Consider the following 21,226-nt stretch of genomic DNA (forward strand, 5'->3'; position numbering starts at 1 on the left):
ATACTCCCAAAGTTTATACAACTATTATATAACAATAAAAAATAAAATAAGTCATATTGCTAATACATACCTTTGAAGTGAATGTATGTTATAGAAATGACTATGTCTGTGTTCTTCCTGCCAAAATCCCACAGCCCCAATCCAATCATGAGAAAAACACCTGCCAAAACCCCAGTTGAGGGCCATTCCACAAAATAACTAGACCATTACTCCTTAAGACTGTCAAAGTCATCACAAACAAAGTCAGAGAAACTGTCACAGCCAAGAGGAGCCTAAGGAGACGATGATGACTAAGTGTAATGTGGGATCCTGGGTGGAAAAAGGATACTAAGAACTAAGAAAATCCAGCGAAAGTAGAGAGATGAGTGAATCATAATGTATCAATATTGATTCATCAGTTGTGACAAAGGCCCACATTAACGCAAAATGTTAAAAATAGGGGAAATGAGTGCAAGGTATAGAGACTATCTGTAGTTGCCTTGCAACTTTTTCATAAATCTAAAACTACTGTAAAATAAAATGTTTAAGAAAAGAAAATTGTGAACGAATTATAACAAAAACAAGGCACCCATGAACACCTTGGGAGGGGCTGCCATTGTTTATGGTGAGAAAGACGCCCTCGGAATTACGCAAACAGGCCTGGCTCATGCTGTACCACCCACACCTCTTTAACTCTAGGCCAGCTCTAAGTGAGGATCCTGGGTATGGCGCCCAGTGCATCCCTCACCAATCTTTCCCGGGGAATCTTGTCTGTCCGGTTGATAGTAGCATTTCTATTACGGCCATCGTTGCTTGATGCTCTCTGATGGAAGCAGAGGCTCACTCACTTTGAAGTGCTAAGAACCACCTGGGGGTTCTTGTTAGAATGAAGGTTCCTGGGTTCCCCCCAGAAATTTTGACTCAATCTAAGGTGAGTCTAATTCGTCTTTATTTTTAACAAACCTCGGGGGTGGTTCTGGTTCACACATTCTGATCAACCCTGATCTAAAAGGCTAAGCCCTTTATGAAGTGTCATTCTTTTCCTTCTATTTCCACATTTAGCACCGTGACGCTAGGTACCGTGTGCTTGGCAGATAGTTGACACTCAATAAATAGTTGATGAAAAAATGAATGCATGCATGCATGAACTGTCAAGCTCAACATCCTAATTTTTGTTCTACTGAAGAACTCTGACATTGGGTGTCATGCTAGGGATCCATCGCTGATAGGGAGCTGCAAACCATAGGGAATTAGACCAACAAACAATGCCCATTAACACCCAAGACCCTCCCGTGTGCAGAATGTGACCGAGAACCAACATGGTAGGAAAGATTTTCTTTTCAAATGTGAGAGGACTTCCTGCCAGATGTTCTGAAGCTCAGGCCATTTTGAGATTTCTTCTTTTTCTATTTCGTAGGCTCAATTAGGTGGGTCGGTTTTCTGAATCAGCAGCTCAGTAATTAGTTTGGTTGCATTTGCAGGTAGAAAACTGGAGGCACTTTTCCCCCCACAGGCAGAAAGGTGCATCTGCAATTAACTAATTGCAGGCTGACACACACCTGGTGTGGAGGCTAGAGACACAAGCAGACACACACCTTGATATCCAAAAAGCAGTCTCTGACCTGGGTGGCAGGAAAGAAAGACACAGAGGATTTATGCTCTGAAGAGGTGAGGTGTTTAGGCAGAGAAAACCTCCTCTTTCTACGGGGGCTCATTCAAAGGTCATCCTTTGTGTGCCCTCAGGAGCAGGACACATGGGAAGGTGGAACAGTCACTGTTCCCAGAATTCTTTTAGAATGGCTGTCATTGTTTAAGTTAGAATATTGCCGGTTAATTGTTGGCTCCCAAAGAAAAATTATGAGCAGGGGAACGGTTCTGCATGGATTTAGTGTATTTGAATAATTTAGACCCCTGCCGTTAATTTGACAGGATTGTTTTTCTCTCGCAGTAGCCTGCTGCTACAAGAATTAAAACTGTCGGGAGTAGAAGGGGCTGTGCTAGAGCTTAGTAATGAGGTTTATCAGTCAATAAATGATTTTATACAGCAAATTAAACTGTAAATTTTGTTTGGGTGGTAAATATTTAGAGAATAAAGATATCTGGTTAATGAGGAGGGCTGGGTGTTTAAAAAGAGAAGAAAAAAAAGGAAATGTCAACCTTTTAAATCTCGAATGTAGTTGGGATGGGATGACAATTTGCTCACTTATAGCTCTCTCTCTCTCTCTCTCTCTCTCTCTCTCTCTCTCTCTCTGTGTGTGTGTGTGTGTGTGTGTGTGTGTGTGTGTGTAAATAACAGAGAATGGCTTCATTGTTTTTTATTTAAGGACCCACTAGAAATTCTTCCCATCTTTGACTTGTGCCTACTACCAGAATGAGGTAATACTTCTCTCACAAGGTTCTTAAGAACAAGTAAGAAAATAGATCTATTAAAATGCTGATGAAGTAACACAGTATCTGGCTCAAGGTTCATTTTTCTACTATGATTTGTTTTTAAACACAGACACTCCAGAGCCATGCTTGCCGATATCATCGTCTCTCATAACATGTGGCTGTTTAAGTTTAAATTTATGTTAATTAAAATTGCATTTAAAAAATCTAGTTTCACAGTTGCATTTGCGACATTTCTGATGTGAATGGTTAGATGCGGCTAGTGGCTGCTGTGTTGGACGGCACAGATATAAACATTTCCATCACCACACGGAAATATGCCCTAGAGTCTGTCTGATAACTTTGTGTACCTTGAGCTAGAGCATCCAGAAATCGGGGGATACCTGGGATAATTTAATTGGTACAGAATTTTATTCTTATTATTCTGTATTATGTGTCTGTATGTATATGAAAAAGACACAGTATATTATACTTTCATATACATACATATATATACAGATATTATATGTGTATACGTTTGTATACCTTCATATACATACAGATGTTACATATCTATATGAAAAAGGAACAGTATAACTATAACTCTTATCAAATCTGTGATTTCATACATTGTTTGGGACAAGGCATTTAATATAAAGTGTTTTTAAAAAGCAAGTCAGTTTAAGAATATATTAAATAAATGTCGGTTAGGGTTATTTGGCAAAAATCTTAAAGTGGCATATAAAGGAATGACTAATTTTTGAAAAATCTGTCGATGGACATCAAGGATTGAGAAGCTTAAGAGGTGAGAGAAAGAAGAAGTGAAAGTTTGTGAGCATGAAAGAAACACAGTGGAATTGAGAGGGAGAGGTAAGGATGCTAAAATCAAACTTTTTATTTGTTTGGAGAAGATCTCTCACTTTGTGGCCCAGGGTGGAATGCAGTACTTATTCACAGGTACAATCATAGCATACTACAGCATTGAACTCTGCAGCTCACGTGAGCCTCCTGCCTCAGCCTCCCAAGTAGCTCAGGCTACAGGCACATGCCATTGCACCAGGCTTAAACTTTTTCAACCTTCCAGTTTTGCTCTGGTCTGAATCAGACCACCATATTATCACATATTATAGCTAACTGAATCCTAAACAGTCAACACGTGCTCCCTAATTACACCTCAGTCTTTTGTGGCATTGCCAGGAATCTCATTCATGATGCACTCACTGTACATTTAAGATGTATGGAACAAGGTCCTCGAAACTCCATGCAGCAGCCTAAAGATCCCAAATATGACTGATAGTTGCAGACAGACATTGCAGGTCACAAGCCAAGAGTGAAGATTGGGACATGGCAGCCTGTACTCCCTGGCTCTCCATGTTGATAGGTCAAAAATCAAGTCACCATCAGTGGGGTGGGTCCCTCTGCCCTCTTCTACCCCATGTGGCTTGTTCCTTGAGCCAACTCCCTTTATCTTCTGGTCCTAGTCCACCAGTCACATTCCTCCTCTCTGATCAGAGGACAGCCTTCATTTTGGAATCTGGCATTTTGAGACCTTCGTAACATTGTGCTGTACCTGCTCAAAAGAAAGTCAAGGAGGCTAAAAGAGATAATCGTAATCTTCCACTGTTCCAGACATAAGCAACTTGGAACATTGGAAGAAGGCTTAATAAAAAGACTACTAATAAAGGTATGATCAGGGTCTAAGTAAACCACAAGGTTTAGCACCAAGGAGGCACCATTACTATCGTTAGACCTGAAGGAACAAGGGAATGGGGAGGGGTTGTATGACACCTGGAGGGAGAGAACCACCTAATGGATGCTGTGATAGTGAGTGAGAAGCAGCAGCTTCTGTTGGCCTGCAGGGAGGGAGCCAGAAGAATAAACACCCTAACCACACACATCTCTCTCTTTCTTGTCTGCTTATTAATGCTTCCATTGGTTGAACCCAACTGAGATCCAGACAGCAAGGATTTTGTTGATGAATCATGCCTTCCAGGACAGGGAACGGAGTGCAGAGAGATGGGTTGCCAGGGAGGAGCAAAGGAAAGGGAAGCTATCAGCATACTAGATCCCCCTGTTCAGGTTGACTAAGCCTCATTTTTCTTCCAGGTATGGGTGAAGGGGGTGCTGAGGCCAGGAGGCTTGTGCTCTGTTTGCACCACAGTCCCCTTGCAGGAGTTTATTCTCAATGGGGGCTCTCAGCTCTAGGGCTTCACTGATTGTTCATTGGTCTGAGAAGCACATTTATATCCCATCTCCAAGAGGCAGAATCCATTAGCTAGTTGCCTGGCTCCTATGGAACTTGGACACAAGACTTGGGAGATGCCAGGCTTTCTCTTCCCCATTGTAATCTAAAAACCCATACCTTCGTGCACCCACTTCCTAAGCTCTCAGGAAATAAGACCTCTAGGCCATGAACAAGTATCAATGCTTTCAACAGCAGGTAAGAGAAAACCCTACTGCAAACGTGCTTGAATAGTAAGGATGTTGACTGGGTCACGTAACTGGAAGTGCAGAGGTTCTCTGAACCTCAGATTCTGGCCCTGTCTTCTCTGTCGTCCTCCCTTGCCGGCTTTAGTCTGACAGCAGGATGGTCACAGCAGTTCCTGGCCTCTCTGCACACAACAATATTCGGAAGAGAGGTACTCTCGAAAGAACGGGAATCTCAGATGTCACTATACGTTTTCTAGAACTCATGTTTAAAAATGTAAAAAAGGAACTAGTGAAATTAAATTTCCTAAAATATATTTTCTTTAACTCAACATATAGAAAATGCCAGCATTTCAACATATGATCAGTCATAAAGAAAAAATTAAGAAGGTATTTTTCATTCCTTTTTCATTCTAAGTGTTCGAGAGCTGATGTCAATTTGGATTCACCACATTTCAAGTGCTCAGTAGCCATCTACGTCTAGGGGTTACCTTGTTGGAAAGTGCAACTGTAGAAATTTCTAGAAGAGGTGGGAAGCCCCCCCACAAACTGTGACTTGTATCCCAGTGGCACGATGGAGTCTCATGGCTTTGATGAAACAATCACTGGCTGGGAGACAATTTTCTTAGGACCAAATTAAACCCATCTTTGATGCTGTGGTTGGAGGCATATGGGCTACCTAAGAACATGAGAAACATAAAATGTAAATTTAAAAATGGAATAAAATGAGTTTCTCTTGGAAGAGGGTGTGTTGTACCATTGAGTGGTCTACCAACGATGTCCGCGAGAGACTGGCTTCTCTGTTAGACACCTTCATTGACTCCTGGATGGAGGGTCCATTCTCTCCTTAAGTTCCTTTCCTCTAAATGAAGAGATCTCAGAGGTATGTGGGGGGTAGGGAAGGTTTCCTCCTCTGTGGTTGCAAGAAGCTGACAGTGATGTAACAGACCCCGCCATCCAACTCCACAGAGATTGATTTAAGAGGCATCTGCCTCGTGGGGCTGATGGGGCCTTTTTGGGTTTAAACTGCTTTGTCAAGTAAACCCTATCCGCTGTTTAAGCAACTTCTGTGCCCTTAGTATCCAAAGGAACCAGAATGAAAATTCAGGCGCTTTCCTTTAGGTTTGAGAGAGGCTATGAAGCATCAACACTCTGAGCGAGGGACTGTATAATAATAACAAAGTTTACCAATAAGTAAGCAGACACTAAATAATTATATGGATCCCCTAATTTAATTTTCTAAAAGAAAGTAATGGGTAAAAGAATGTGAGGTGGAAGCAAATGGGTTTGTGTTCTTTATTCAAGAAATATAAGTCATTAGATTCTATTTTCTCACTGTTCATCCTTGTGATAAAGACGAATATTCAGGAGTTGTAACAGCTGATTGTGGAATGCTGAGTGTCCTCCGAGCATTGCTATTGCATGGACTTGTTACTCAGGAGATGGAACTTAGACACAGCCTCTCTGAGCCTGAGGCCAGGGCAATGCTGCATTTAGGTTAGGATCAAGAACCCCAAAGCACATGGTGCTGAGGGATAGTGATTATTCCTGTGTGTTCCCTGTCCCCAGCTAGGTCAAGGGAAGATCAGGCACAGAGAAAATATGCATTGAGTGAAACTGAAGCTCAGACACACATCTATCTATTGTGAAAGTGTGAACTTTGCTTTCAGTGAATCTGGGTTTTATTTTGCAATTCATCACTTTCTGATTGTGTAACCTTGGACGAACGCCACAATATTTATAAGCCTCAGTGTTCTCATCTGTATCACGGGGATAATGGCTACCTCATGGTCTCAGGGTTTGGAATAAATGAGATGATCCGAGTCAAGCGCTTACCACTGAGATTGTCATGTATAGCAAGAGCTCAGTAAACATTAATTATTAGTACTGTGGTTATTAATATTCACTACTGTTGCCACAAAGGCAATGATAATGAAGCCAAATCCACTGCATATAAAATACTTTACTCCTTATGCCTTAAGCATTTTGATAACAGACTACGTTTTATTCACCTTTGCAAGTGCCAAAACAAATAATAATAATGTACTGGAGAAAACAAAGAAGAAACCTAATAAATATTAGTTGAAGGATGAATAAGTAAGTGAATTCATGGGTGAGATGATAGAGAAGTTGCTATGGTTTCCATGAAGAAAGAAGGTCCCCTTGACAGAAGAGGGACTCTTAGAGTTCCTAAACCAGGCATCAGCATATTTTTTTTTCTGTAAAGGGCCAGATAGTAAATATTTTCATTTTGTGGGCCATACAGTCTCTGTCATGACTACTCACTTCTGCCATTGTAATGCAAAAGCAGTCATAGACAATATGTAAAGGAAGGAGCATGGCTCTGTTGTAATACAATTTTTATTTTTATTTTTATTTTTTTTAACAAGAACAGGTGGCAGGTCACATTCAGCTCATGGGCCTTAGTTTGCCGACCTCTATCCTAAATAGAAGTCCTGTATGCAGCTCTCCTGACTGCTGTGTAATCGATCACTCTCCCCTTGGCCGCTCTGTAGCCTTTTGTTCATGCGTCTACTAGAGACAGTACATACTGAATTGTTCTGTAGTGCAACTTGACATGTTTACCACCTGCCATATTTATCTCTGATTTTAGATTAGGAATGAGGACCTTGCAGACTTCGGTATAAGCAAAGATCTGACCCCTGGAGTGCTCAGCCTCCTTTGAGGTAACTTCATGATGGAATCTAAAGAAGAGACTGTCATTCTTGCTGAACAAATGATCCCAGATGTTCCAGAAGAAAAGTATGCTTTCCCTGGTAGAAACTGTATCGACCACACAGAAACTTATGCCAGGGTTAGGGCAAATGAGGGTATTGAGAGCCCCGGCTCCCAATTCAGTCCAGCACAGCCCAAATATTTCTCCAAAATCAGTGCATGAACAATGAACCATCTCTTTGTTGAATATGGCATCTGTTAAACAGCTTTTAATAATTTTTTAAAAATTCTTATTTTTTCTGAGAACATCTGTGGCCATCTGGACACGCTCCTTCCTAGCATTTCACTTTTAAGTTGGATGTAACTATCAGATGTTCCTGCACAGATTCTGGGACAGATCTGGGTATCATTGAACAGACATCAATTATACCGATGTCATGAGGCGTGTCAATCTCAGCAGGGAAAGTGACAGCTTCCTTATCAAACCAGCCAGCCTCCTGGTTAATTTGCTGGTATTGTCGATAACAGCTCATGATAGTGTGGGGTATGAGCATACTGTTCTCCACATCATTATTCCTTGTTGATTTTCTTCCCCCTGAAAAAGCTGAATTTGGCCGGGCACGGTGGTTCACGACTGTAATCCCAGCACTTTGAGAGGCCATGGCAGGCAAATCACCTGCGGTCAGGAGTTTGAGACCAGCCTGGCCAACATGATGAAATCCTATCTCTACTAAGAATACAAAAAAGTAGCTGGGTATGGTGACGGGTGCCCATAATCCCAGGTACTCGGGAGGCTGAGGTATGAGAATCACTTGAACCCGGGAGGCAGAGGTTGCAGTGAGCCGAGATCATACCACCGCACTATAACCTGGGCAACAGAGCAAGACTCCATCTCAAAAAGCAAAACAAAAGAACACCGAATCTTCTCTTTCTGTGGTAATTTTCCACGTTTTGGGCATTACTCTTTCTAGAACTGAGTGCCGCTAACAGAGCAATTCCTTCTTTAAACATGACTTTAGGACAATGCAGACTTTCATCTTCTTCCTTGAACTTATGTCCTTTTAATTTAGCTTTTATTCCAGAAGCATATATGTTAGAATGTTTCCCATTTTGGCAAGTCCTGGGAAACTGATTTAAGCATGACTGGCAATTAAATAAATATTTAAGCCAATTCTCTTACAGGCAGATGACTAGAGATCACCTATATTAACTTGCTTCTGGCGACCTGTTAGATATCTTGTTCTGTGCTTTTAAAGGAGTTTGGGTACAGCTTTTGAAATGGTCCTGTTTTCTCTGTGCTTCAGTAAATCCTCTTATACCTTTATTTTTTGAAATTAGAACAGATGCACATAATAAATCCCTACTCTATGATTTTATACAATTAGAATATTAATTTTACATTGTTTTGTTTTTGACTTTGCCTTTCTTTTTATTATTCACAACATAGACTATCTGAGTTTCTCAATGAAGCCTTAAAAGTCATTTGATGGTTTGAGGTGAACTATGACAGGCTCTTTTATATTTTCCTAAATGAAGAAAATGTTGGAATCCACCCAATGACGCATTATTGCTTAAGCTTAAGAATGACTGTTCTGGCTCTTGATAATTAAACTCTCCTTTGCTGGTAATTTCAGGTCTATTAATCACCTATTTGAAAACTGCTTCTTATAAAACGTTTCTATAGACTTCTATCCTTATGCATTTCAGGTTATGAAACACCAGAGGTTAGCAATGCCCCCTCCAGGAGTTTTGGGGAGCGTCTTTTTTTGATGTTACATACTAGGCATTCAATTGATCTGTCAACCCTAAAGTCAATGGGCTGTGGTTTGTGTCATAATGACAGTTTTTCTATGGGGAAAGAAAATTGTATTTGGGAATAATCAGAAAACTGTGCGAAAGTAGTGCTGAAGTACATAGTGGGTTGTAGCCCACTAAGACAGTGTTCATGTTCAATACGAGGTGTATCAAAGAGCCTGTTTCTCCAAACAGAGTCTCTGCATTTCTATTTTCTCGTCTACCAAAAAATAATTGTAAAGCTTAGTGTGCATTTTTTGGATCTTGTCCCATCCATCCCACAACCTTTTGTCTGAGAATGTCTCCCTTACAAGATCCATGAAGGGACATGTGGTTTACATGGTGGCAAGTGAAGTCCCTATTCCCTCCTACAGTGGTCATATGCATTTGGACCAAAAAGGGTCACTTGCCCCAGAAAGAACCTTTGGTAGTTAGCTGGACTAATAAGATCCTTCTGTGCTTCGGAAAATAAAATTGGGACATAAGCATACTGCGTCTTAAGTTGTGGATATTGAGAATGTAGTCTGCCATGGTCTAGTCATGTTTGTACCACATGCAGTGAGGCAGAGAAAGAAGAGGAGAGAGACCTGTAGAGAATTAAACTCAAAAGCTGATGCGATGGCAGGAAGGGGTGATTTCTTCACTTCCATTGGCAATATTCCAGTCCTGGCTCCCATCCCTCATATGCCTGGCTTTCACTTCTTCCCCTTGGCTTCCATAAAACCCTTCTGTATCTTCCTACTTCACCCTCCTTTCCTTTTGTTAAATGTGATCTTTGCTACTGAATACCTAAGACAGAAAGATAAAAGCAGATGTGTATCTGACATGCCTCCTTGAATGACTCAGATTTAGCCAGTACTTTAGTTTCCCTTGCCATGTGCAGGCTGGCATGGGATATGCACACATCATACAGGGTTTGTATTCTGAGAAATGTTATAGCAATAAAAGTTTAAATGGAGTGATATTATCTATAGGTTTCCAGGTAGTCAGTGTAGTTTAGACATGGAGGAAAAAAGCCTCCTACAAGAATAATGTCTGAGTCCAAGCTTGTATCATTTTAACTTGAGTGTGTGTGTGTTTGTGTGTGCTTGGATGTACACATTTTTAAAAAACATTTTCAGATTCCTTAAATCTGTGTTCATCTGACTGTTGGTTCGAGCCATCAGACCTGCCCCCTTTGCCCACAGTTCATACAAATGACTCTTTGTTTCCACCTTCTTTTCCACCTTTTCCTCATTTCTATGGTTTTATAAGAGCCTGGGGGATGAAATAATTCATTTTGATTCTGCTAGAGGCAGATGGTAAGGCCCGTTAGTATTGGTTTTTCCAGGATAACTAGGTGATTACATGGAACAAGGAACAATGAGGACATTTTGTAAAATGAGTGCTTTATAGACATAATTTTATATATTAAAAGAACATAGTAGTTTGACCCTGGGAAGATTGAGGCTAGGTTGTGAGAAGCTTTGATAGTTATGATAAAGAATATGGGTTTTAGCTCAAAAGCAAAAAGGTCCCCATTGAACTGATAGACTCCAAAGACAGCCTCCAGTAAACTTCACCTTCCTAGTATTCGTGCCCTGGTATGGTTGCCTCCCACAAGGCCTCTAGGCTGCTCCTATATTCACTTTCACTGATACAAAGCAGCAGAAATGACTTCTGGCAGTGTTCACTTTTGTACTTTTGAGAGCCATAAGTCACCTTCTGAGGAGTTTCTCTACATTGATGGAGAGACCACATGGGGAGGCCACATAGGGAGGCTCCTTGCTAACGTGCTAGATATGTAAGTGAAGCCACCTTGGCAATTCTATCCCAAGCCTCCATCTGACTAGTACTGCATGTAAGGTCCCAGGTGAGATCAGCAGAAGAATCTTCCAGCTCAGCCCTAGTCAATCCAGAAGATTGTAAGGCATAATACAACCTTTTTGTTTTAAATCAATGAGATAACCTGAATAGCTCCCTTTGTTTCTCCCTCTCTTACTTTGTTTTTCCGCATACCTTTTCTGTGTTGTCTATTTCACGGATACCTGAATTCCTTCCACATGGCATTGTTGCATGTATACTGTTACATAAAGGGTTCCTGGAACAGGCTTTTGTTAACACATTCTCCTATCATTTTTTCCTGCTCTTCCAATTCCCCTTGGCTCTTTTAGGGGCCGCATGTATCAGGGGAATGTTGGAGATAAAAATACAAAGAGCAATCTCCAAGGAAGAATGATCATTATACTCTTCAACATTCTGTGTCCCTCAGGGAAGTATTTAGCAACATCCAACATTAATTTCCAAGGTGAATTGGCTTGTGGGATTAGGAGTACAACATTCACAAACCCGAAGGGGTGGATTTTCTGATTAGCATGGCAAAAGATTCTTACCACTGTCCTCATAGGGTATCCTGTCTCAAGTGACTTTCTGTTCTCCAGATGTGCTGACAGTCTAAGCATAGGTAAAATAACATTTAAAAATACCAAGTATCTCTGTGGCCTGGGTCCTTCCGACTTGATCATGACTTTACACTCTAGAGCAGGGCATATGCCTGCTTCCACCCACCACACATGTGCATTGATTCCTTCTTCCTTCTCTGTTCCGTACTGCCTCCCCACCATCTGGTATCTGTCCAGGTTTCAGCCCAGCTCTGCCCACTGAGTTCCCAGCCGTGTAGTCTTTGGTAATTTTCTTAATCTCTCTACATCTCAGTTTCCTCATAAGCAAAATATAAAACATGAGCTTCATCTTAAATATGAGGCATTGTAGTGAAAAACGTAATGCAATAATGGACAACAGGAATTTTAGCATTGCACAGACTTTCAACTGGTTCTAGACCTGGGCACACGCTATCGGCTGTTAAGAGTCTTACTTTTGAATGAAGGTAACAGTAGTCCCTATAAAGCATTGGTTATGAAAAGCAGACTCAATAATGCATGCCAAACCCTGAGCAACGTACCTGGCCCCTGAGAAACTACCTGTTCATAAATGTTAACTACTATTTTAGTACAGGGTTGCTGCTACTTTTTAAATGATAGATACATTTTGAAAATAATGTCATTATGGGTGTGTGGGGGGAGGAGGAGCCCAAACCAACAACCTGAAAAATATTTGACTTCAGTTGGAGCTCCCAAGACAGTAGGACAGAAATGAGATGACATAGATGCGTCTTTAAATACCATTTTGTTCCTGATAAAGACTTCATCCTTCTCTTCATAAAAAAACTATAACTGCAGCTAAACTTTCTAGGGATGCTTCCTGATTTTAGAAAGAACTAGCATCATGTATGCTAAATGGGAATCAGCAGTATTTTCCCATGGACTTTCCTAGCTGCTTTACATAGTTGCCTCTTTACCAAATACTACATTTTGCGTACTAAAATGCTCAAAATCTCTTGATCAGGATATTGAATTAGGAGTCCGAGGTTCAAGTCCAGGCTGTATCGCTTGGTGACTGTATGCCTTCAGACAAGTTACTTCAGCTCTCTGAGGCTTGATTTTTCCCTCTTGCAAAATGGAGGTTCCATGAATGACATCAGAATGTGAATTAAAGTATTGTTAAATGTGATTTATTTGGGGGCAGTAAACTGCACCATTAAAACAAGTGTTGCTTGGCATGAGACTGCTAGATGTCCCTGGCCAGGTACCCCCATCTTCTTCAGAAAGAGCTAGGAAGGCAAAGATGACCAGTCCACTCTGATTGGTTGTGGCTGCCTAGGAAATCATGAAGAAAGGGATTCTGAGGATGCATCTGGCTGAGTGTTAGTGTTGAAATGTATTGGTGATGTCTGTCGCGGTCATGGAGGGAGACATTACTGCTCATATATACTTTGCCATCTTACATGAGGGTACTCCCTTTGGGGCTAGTTGACTTGAAAAGGTCACACTTTCCCTCATCAAGTGGGAAGCAGAGGAAGCAACAGCTCTGAAAGAGAAGCCACTCTCTGCGGGCATGGACTCTCCCTTCATATCAAAATGAGCATGCCAAGAGCCCCAGCCATAGCCCAGCTTCATTCCAACAGGTGAGAGAGACGCACTCTTCACATTGCCCCAAAACTCTCTGTCAAGCGTGACATTGAAGGGCTGACACTGTGCTAGCCCAGAAACTGAGAAAGTCCTCTGTTTCCGTGGCTCAGAAAACTCCCCTGGCTGCCTGGTCCCATTTGCAGACACTGTGCTGCAACAGCTAACAAGCTGTGACACAGGCGGCCAGCACAGCCATTCACAGGCAAAAGCTCATTCCCCCAGCTCTGCTGGCCTTGCCTGTGCCTTGTTTGTTTTTCTACCCTGGGATGAAAAAGCACACAAATGACTCCAGGTGAAAAGCTCAAAGCTGTCTCAAACACCCGCCTAAACACATGGGTCTGAGCATGTTTATTCTTTTGTGTTGTTTTGTTGTTTTGCATTCACAAAACCTTCAACAAGGTGTAAAGTAAGACGTTTGTTTGTAAAACACCCAAACCCAAGTGGCTGGGCTGTCTGCCTTCATTATTTTAACTCTGGGATTGACAGTAAAAGACATAATATTTCAATAAAATAAAAGTATTGTCAGCAAAAAAAAAAAAAAAAAAAAAAAAAAAAAAAAAAAAAAAAAAAAAAAGATGACATACCGAGATGCAGCACTATGATAAACTAGTAAAAAAAAAAAAAAAAAAAAAAAATTGATGGAAACCAGAAATACATAATACTGCAATTTAATCTTTTTATTTGAAATATAAATATTGTTACTATCAAGCTTGACAGTATAGAAAATGTGTGCCCTGCAGCCTTCTGACAAAACAAAATTTATATTTAAAACTTCCTGAAATAATACCTTTTATCCATAGGGTTTTGTCACATTGCAATGGCTCTGAGCCTACTGTATGGCCCTGCACCTTTAATTATTTTATGCCTAGAAGACACATTTTAAATAGAAGAGGCGGGTTACAAGAGTTTTGACAGCTGAAGCTGATTAAAATACTGACAACATGTACTCAATAGAATTCCCTGAGGTTTTTGTCAAAGACCCATAGGAAAGTTAAAGTATTTTTACCCACCAGCATGAAACATTCACGCCAGGCTAGTGTCATTCGTTGCCTGGCCCTTGCCAGAGAGACGTTCAACAAAAATTCCCTTTTTCAAATGTTGGAAGGCCGCAGACTGGAAAACCAGTCAGCTGATTGAGTTTGCTAATCTGTTTCCAGTTAACAAAGCACAGGGCCTCTTTCCAAGGCCAGCTGTTTCATCTCATTTGCCGAAGAGAAGAAAAGCTGGATGGCTTGCTTATTTATTTATCAGTCTCTTTTACAAGGGTGTTACCAACTGGGCTGGTTTCCTGGATCACGGCCGATCTAGTCCCCACGTTGTTTCTCATTAGGGAGTGTGACTTTTACAACTTCAAGTGAAAATCTAGTCTCTACCAATCCAGTCACTCCTGTTGCCCGGTGCCCGGTACAGGGAGCTAGAAGTCACTGTGGTCAAGGAGCTGTACATCTGTACAGGATCTCTGAAAGCAGAGGGTCTCTTGATATCTGAGGCTTGAATTTTTATTGCTGGATGTTCATGAGTCAAGGAAGAGGATATGAACTCAACCAGCTCATGAACATCCAGCCCTAAAATTCAAGCCTCAGATATCAAGAGACCTTCTGTTGTAGAGCCTGGTCTTAACCACTTTGCAACACTGCTCCTCTGCCTTCTGAAACTTGTCCTGCTCATCATTTATGTTGTTGTCTTCCAGCTCTTTGAAAAGTCCCGGGAGTGACCATTGTTCCATAACACAAGAATTAGAATTGTTACTTTTCTAAGAAGCCAGAGGCTTTAGATTTGTACACTTCATGGAAGGAATCTGCTATTTCTTTTTTTTTTTTTTTTTTTTTTTTTGAGACGGAGTCTCGCTCTGTCGCCCAGGCTGGAGTGCAGTGGCGCAATCTCGGCTCACTGCAAGCTCCGCCTCCCGGGTTCACGCCATTCTCCTGCCTCAGCCTCCAGAGTAGCTGGGACTACAGGCGCCCGCCCCTGCGCCCGGCTAATTTTTTCTATTTTTAGTAGAGACGGGGTTTCACCATGGTCTCGATCTCCTGACCTTGTGATCCGCCCACCTCGGCCTCCCAAAGTGCTGGGATTACAGGCGTGAGCCACCACGCCCGGCCAAGGAATCTGCTATTTCTAATAAAAGCGGATTATCTGGGATATAGGAAGGTCAGCAGGTCACTGAGTCTGTTGGTGACATCTTGAAATGGTGGTAGAAAGTCCTGCACCAGGTCATCTTTCCTGAGCCTTCACAAATCACTCAGAGACAAAGCCAATGCTTTGAGTGTCTACAGAGCTGGCTCCACGCAATCACCTCTTCCTCTCTCTGGGTATGACCCCAGAAATATCTACCTCTGCTTTTTCCTTTGGCCATGTTTTTTAGATGGATGTCCTCTTCTAGGACAGGGACTCAATAGCTAGGGCCCTCTGTCACAGAGCTAAACACATTCCTGGCCTAGGAGTTGGAGAAGCTGAAGGAGGACCAGGGATGAGATACAGTATGCCAGGCCCAGATGCTGCTTTATGCCAGACAGGTGAGTCAGCAGATCAGTGATAATATGTGTGAGCTACAAAGTGACAGACGCTTGCTTTTCACCCTCCACATATCCCTAGAATCTCCCCTGTGGCGTACCCTAATCAAAAACATAACAAAGAAAGAACTCTGGGAGATGGAGTTCAGCTTAACCTAGCTGACACGTTGCAAAAAAGTCATTACAGGCACACAGAGGTATTCAATGCATCTGAATTAATAAGCAAAAGAAAAGAAGGAAAAAAGAGAGTAAGAGAGGGAGGAGAAGGAGGCAGATAGAAAGGGGGAAGGTAAGAGAGAAAAGAAGAAGGAGCAAAAACCAAGGCTATCAAACTGTTCCTAAAAGCATAGCATTCTGAACCCAGCATCTGAGCCCCCAACAATCTTCTTAATTTATCTTGTTTTCTGGTATCTTTCTGCTCCTTCATTCCCACCTCCCATGAGCCCACTGTTTTCATCGGCTTTCCCATAAATCTATGCTCTTAGATTCTGAAACAAATGAACAAACAAACTAGAGTGTCAATATGCTCCCAGATTCACCCCTAAGATAAGATAGGGCTCAGAGCATTTGCTTTTACTCAGGGCTTAAATTTCAAGGGAAAGGATGAGTGGTGGATGTCCAGGCCTGGGATAGTAGACTCTGGGGGCTCCCATTACCTCCTGACACTAATGGGTCCCTGATGATGCCATCTTTGAGCATACTCTTCCCATCTACAGTACCCAGTGCCAAGAATGAAGACACTTGGTCACCACATGCTAATGACAATCACATACTCAAAACAATGTGTGGATAAGATCTGCAGCTGATGTCCATTGTCTTTCCACAGAGAAGATTGTGCAGGATGTTTTAGACTTTGTGACAGTCTAGTTTGAGAACTTAAGGAGTGAATTCTGTTGATATCCAGCAGTCTCCCCTTATGCATACTATCATAATCATAGTATACGTAGTTCCTTATTGTTACCAGGTGAATATCCCTGAATTTTTCAAATCCAGTGGAAAATCTATAGCTAGACCATCCATAGTGAGACCATTGTGGTGAAATCCTCCAAAACATTCAGAAATAAATACTACTAAACAAGCTAAGGCTCCATCATTCTTTAGGATTCAATTCAAAGGAAATATCCTCCCCTAGATCCTTTCAACCCCTTTTCACCAGGTAGGATGAGAAGTTCTCACTCTTATAAGTCTATTAGCCATGCATTCTTATACAATAATAAACCTGAAGATTATGATAGGGGAGTATGGTTATTGGACATTTGCAAGCTACTAAACTGTAAGCTGCACACTTTCTGTCCATATTCTTTTTTAATCCTTCCAAGAACCCTGTGAGATAGACCTTATTCTTCCCATTTTACAGATGTGAAAGCAGAGACTCAAATCAATTGGATACATTGAAAAGTCCATACAGCTGCTATGTGGGGCAAAGCCGTGTGTCTCACAGTTGAGGAAATTTTCTGTCTTCAGCGCATAACAAAACGTCTGCCTCACAGCAGATGTTCAGAAAGAGTTCGATAAATAAGGAAATACTGAATGATCTGCCTGGATATTAACTCCAACCTTTCCCCATCGGCATATTTACTCCCATTTCTCTTCATGAACAAGTCACCCAGCAATACTATATTTGAAATAAATTAATTTTCTCTTCCATTTAGGGCTAGCTACATAGTTTATGAGGACCGGTGCAAAACATAAATGCAGGGCTCTTCAAAAATTATTAAGAATTTCAAGATGGTGAAAACAGTCTTAAATCACAGGTGGGGCCTTTCAGCACAATGTCTCATGCACCTGCACAGATCACACACACCCCTGAAGCCAGTCCTGCCTCCACCCAGGATTGGAGATATTTTGGCAGGGGTCTTTCACATGGAGTTAAGGGTAGGCCCAAACTGGGTCATACTTGCCCATTCCCACACTCTGTTGTCTCTGACCCCAAATGACTTCCACATTCAGGGCTCAAGAGGAAACTACCATTCTGCCTTTTAGACTACATCCAAACATACATGGTCCTGACCTTGCAGAGAAGTCTCCAGATACCTCCAAAAATGAGTAAGTGCCAACCCTATGATGGTGGGAGCCATTATGTTGGTGGTCACTACCATTCAGATCATGATTTTCAAGAAACTTCAGGGGTTTGCTTATCACTTAAACAAAGGACATGATGAGTTTTAAAGACCCAGCTGCCCACAGTAAAATTCATTGCTAAAATATGGGATGTGCTATGTGTCTTAGACACAACAACATTTGCCAAGCTCTTGGTGGTTTTGATTTTTCAGTTAAGGGCCTAATAAGTAAAATGTGGCCTCCTCATGCTGAGTAAAGTGGGTCAGGGACTCAGACTTTATCCAAAACTCACTTGGACAACTGTCCTTTCCCAGGAGACCAATCAAACAAAGGAAAGCTACAAAAGAGCAAGTGGGGAAAAGGACCACAAAAACTTCCAAACACGATGAATCCAAGAATGCATTTTTCCCCAGTACAACTTGCTCTGTATCAGACAAATTTGGTCCTCATGTGGGAGGAGGTCACAGCGGGCAGGGCTAGGGGAGACAGTCTGAGTGTTCCACTGGCTCCGCTTCAGGCTGCCTGGCCCTGTTAAAACTCCCTCGGCATATTCCCAGAGAGGACATCCTTGGAGTGCCTGTGTCCTGCCAATCCACCCAGGCCGCCTACACAACCCGGAGAGAACACTAAAACATGTGCTGTAGAGTCACCCTTAATTCAGCCAATTCTGGGGACCCTTCATCCAAACAGCATTATGGAATGGGCACTGAATTTTAAACCAGGTGACCCAGACACGTTCAATGATACGAATGGTTCTTTACCATGGAATTTGAAATCTCTGGAATAGCAATATGCAATGGGGATTGAGTTAGATGGACTGATGGCCTGCCACATACATGCTGGGTGCGAAGCAAACATCTGTCCCAATAGGAAGGCCTCCCATAACCTGGCGGGTTGTCATGAAGGAGCATATAACAAAGCTGATTTCTAATCCCACATTTTGCCTGGCTAAGTGCAAGAAGGACACTGATTTTATATCCACAGTAGAATGAGAATAGTTGGTTGCCATGGGATTGGTCTTCTATTAGATTCCAGGAAATCAATTTCCATTCCATGCCATCCTAGACATTTTCTAATGCTCATTTGTCTCATCCTTGAGCTCTGTGAGGTAGGTCTGAGGCCCAAGACTTAAGGGGTTTGCTCTGGATCATATGGTTACTGCATCAGAAATGCGCTGCATGTCAGTGTATTGCAACACTGGGGCACTTAGTCCTACACAAATTCACACTAAAGACTTCAGCACAAAATGTCAAACTAGCCCAGCCCTGTAACCTGCAAAAGGGAACTAGCACCAGAGGTGGGTCGCCATTCCCACCCCTCATCAACTGCTTCCTACACAGGAATCCCAGGTTCCATTCCACTTCTTCATTGTTGGCAGTTTCTTTGAAGCCTCTTGTTTGTGAAATCCCAATTGATACCCAAGATAATTCAAATTATCCTCTCCTGTGTCTGTTTTGTCTCATCTCTTTTCATCTGAAATGCGATTATTATTATTTTGCTTTTGGTTCCAATTATATATATATAAAATAAAAGATGAGCAAGGAGTGGAAAACAAGTTATGTGATGGATAAGAAGAGGAGCCCCTTTACACATAATTGGTCTTTGAGGTCTTTAATTATTTTGGTCTAACTTAAAATAACTAGGTGAGGGGAGTTGTCAGGGGATTTAGCCTCCAAAGACTCAGCCAGCTCATGGAGGTATTGGAGGACTGGTTAGTTTTGAGAACTCTCGGGCTTGCTAAGTAGAGCATCTGGGGAAGTTTATATTTAGCATGACCACTAATTCCAACTTACTTCGTTTTGGGACCGGATGTCCTACACTCTAGGAAACCCTTCCATCCCAGGCACATGGGATAGTCACCCTAGTTAGGCTGGGGTGAAGAGGGCGGATGAGGAAGGGCAGGAAAATAACCCTAGCTGGCATTTTCGTGCAGCAAATCTGTGCCTATACCTATTGTGTGTCCAATACTCTATGAACCAGACCTACTCTTGACTCTCTCAAAGTAGAAAGGGGTATCCAATAGGGGTAACATATTTTCAGATATTTTCTGGAAAACTGCAAAGCAATATGGCTTATAATTTAAGAAATACATGAACCACATTTACAGGTCAAGAGGATCTCCCGCTGTGGATGTTGAAAAAAACAGGCTTCTACTTGGCAGAGAGATTTGATCTGAGCTTTGAAGATTGAATAAGGCATCAAAGAAAAGGCACAGAGGAAAGGGCACCCCAGGTGGAAGAAACCGTATGAGGGCAGAGCTGGAGGCGTGAGGGAATCACTGACCCATCAGGGCTGGAGCAAACCCTCTTTGGGGTGAAACCCTCTTTGCGTGAAAGAAGATGAGGGTAAAAAGGTTCAGCAAACATTTCCTATAAATAAGCAGATACTAAATATTGTAATCACAACCACTTCATTGCTGTTGAAGTGCAAAAGCAGCCACAGGCAATATGTAAAGCAATGGGCACCATTGCTGGATTGTAGTACTACTTTTTTTTTTTTTAACAAAACCAGGTGGGGGCCCATATTTGGCCCCCAGGCCATAGTTTGCCAATTCATCATCTAGAAGGAAAACACAAACAAAAGAAAAAACTGTAGGCAGCAAATCCTGTTGGGCTTGAAATGACTAAGGAAGGTATTCTATAAGCATTAGGGGCCATTGAAGATAGGAAAGGAATGGATTTTCCTTTGACCTTTAAGGAAATACCAAGAAGCAGGATTATTATTTTTTTTTTTTAGTATATTCATTATTCTCTTTTAGAAGTTTATAAAAGCAATAACCAAGATATTATCAAGTGGTTACTTTATTCCAAGGACTTCACTTGTATCACCTCATTTTACACATTAGCCTTAAAGCAAGATGTTTTTCCTTCCTTGTATTCCCATGGGCTTCCGGTAGAAAAATCTCTGCTACTTCATGTACAACCAGAATTGACTTCTGCAGCTCAGCCAGTTGACCAGAGGCTCAGAAAGGCAGTGTGCTCCCTGGCATTCATGAGCCATGTAAGTCAATGCAGGAAGCACCTATGAGCACCCTAGGGAAGCAGGGATTAAGGTAGGGCTCGGTTGTTAGAGTTTGCAATCAGCTACAACTAGTGAATATCAAAAATGAGAGGCAAGCGAGGCACTTTCTACTATTGATAGGTACTTGTGTAGTTTTCTTATTTGAGCTATTACAAAGATTGCCCCTGTGGACATTGTACTGCGTGTCTTTCAGTGAACATACGTCCACATTTATGTTGGATGTATATTCCTTAGATGTGTTTTATACCAGCAAGTTTGCCAGATACTTGCCCATTTATTAATCCCATAGATGCATGGTATCCTCTCTGGCTATATACTCCTTTAGCCAGAAATCCTGAAGGCACAAGTACTTAATCATGCACCCAAATGTCAATGAGGCAG

The 21,226-nt window shown here is 41.8% G+C and overlaps 1 long non-coding RNA gene across 2 annotated transcripts in view; it reads right to left on the minus strand.

Moving 5' to 3' along the window:
• LOC139359925 (uncharacterized) overlaps positions 1 to 21,226 on the minus strand; it is a 55,939-nt gene that overhangs the window by 27,023 nt on the left and 7,690 nt on the right. Inside the window, exon 1 of one of the 2 annotated variants that reach the window (XR_011616603.1) lies at positions 1,575 to 2,113. The exons of the other annotated variant lie outside the window; for it this stretch is intronic. This is a non-coding gene — a long non-coding RNA (uncharacterized lncRNA). Of the gene's footprint in view, positions 1 to 1,574; positions 2,114 to 21,226 lie in introns of those variants that run through there. 2 annotated transcript variants of the gene reach the window in all.

This window comes from Macaca nemestrina, chromosome 18, assembly GCF_043159975.1.
Source record: "Macaca nemestrina isolate mMacNem1 chromosome 18, mMacNem.hap1, whole genome shotgun sequence".
NCBI classification, from domain to species: Eukaryota; Metazoa; Chordata; class Mammalia; order Primates; family Cercopithecidae; genus Macaca; species Macaca nemestrina.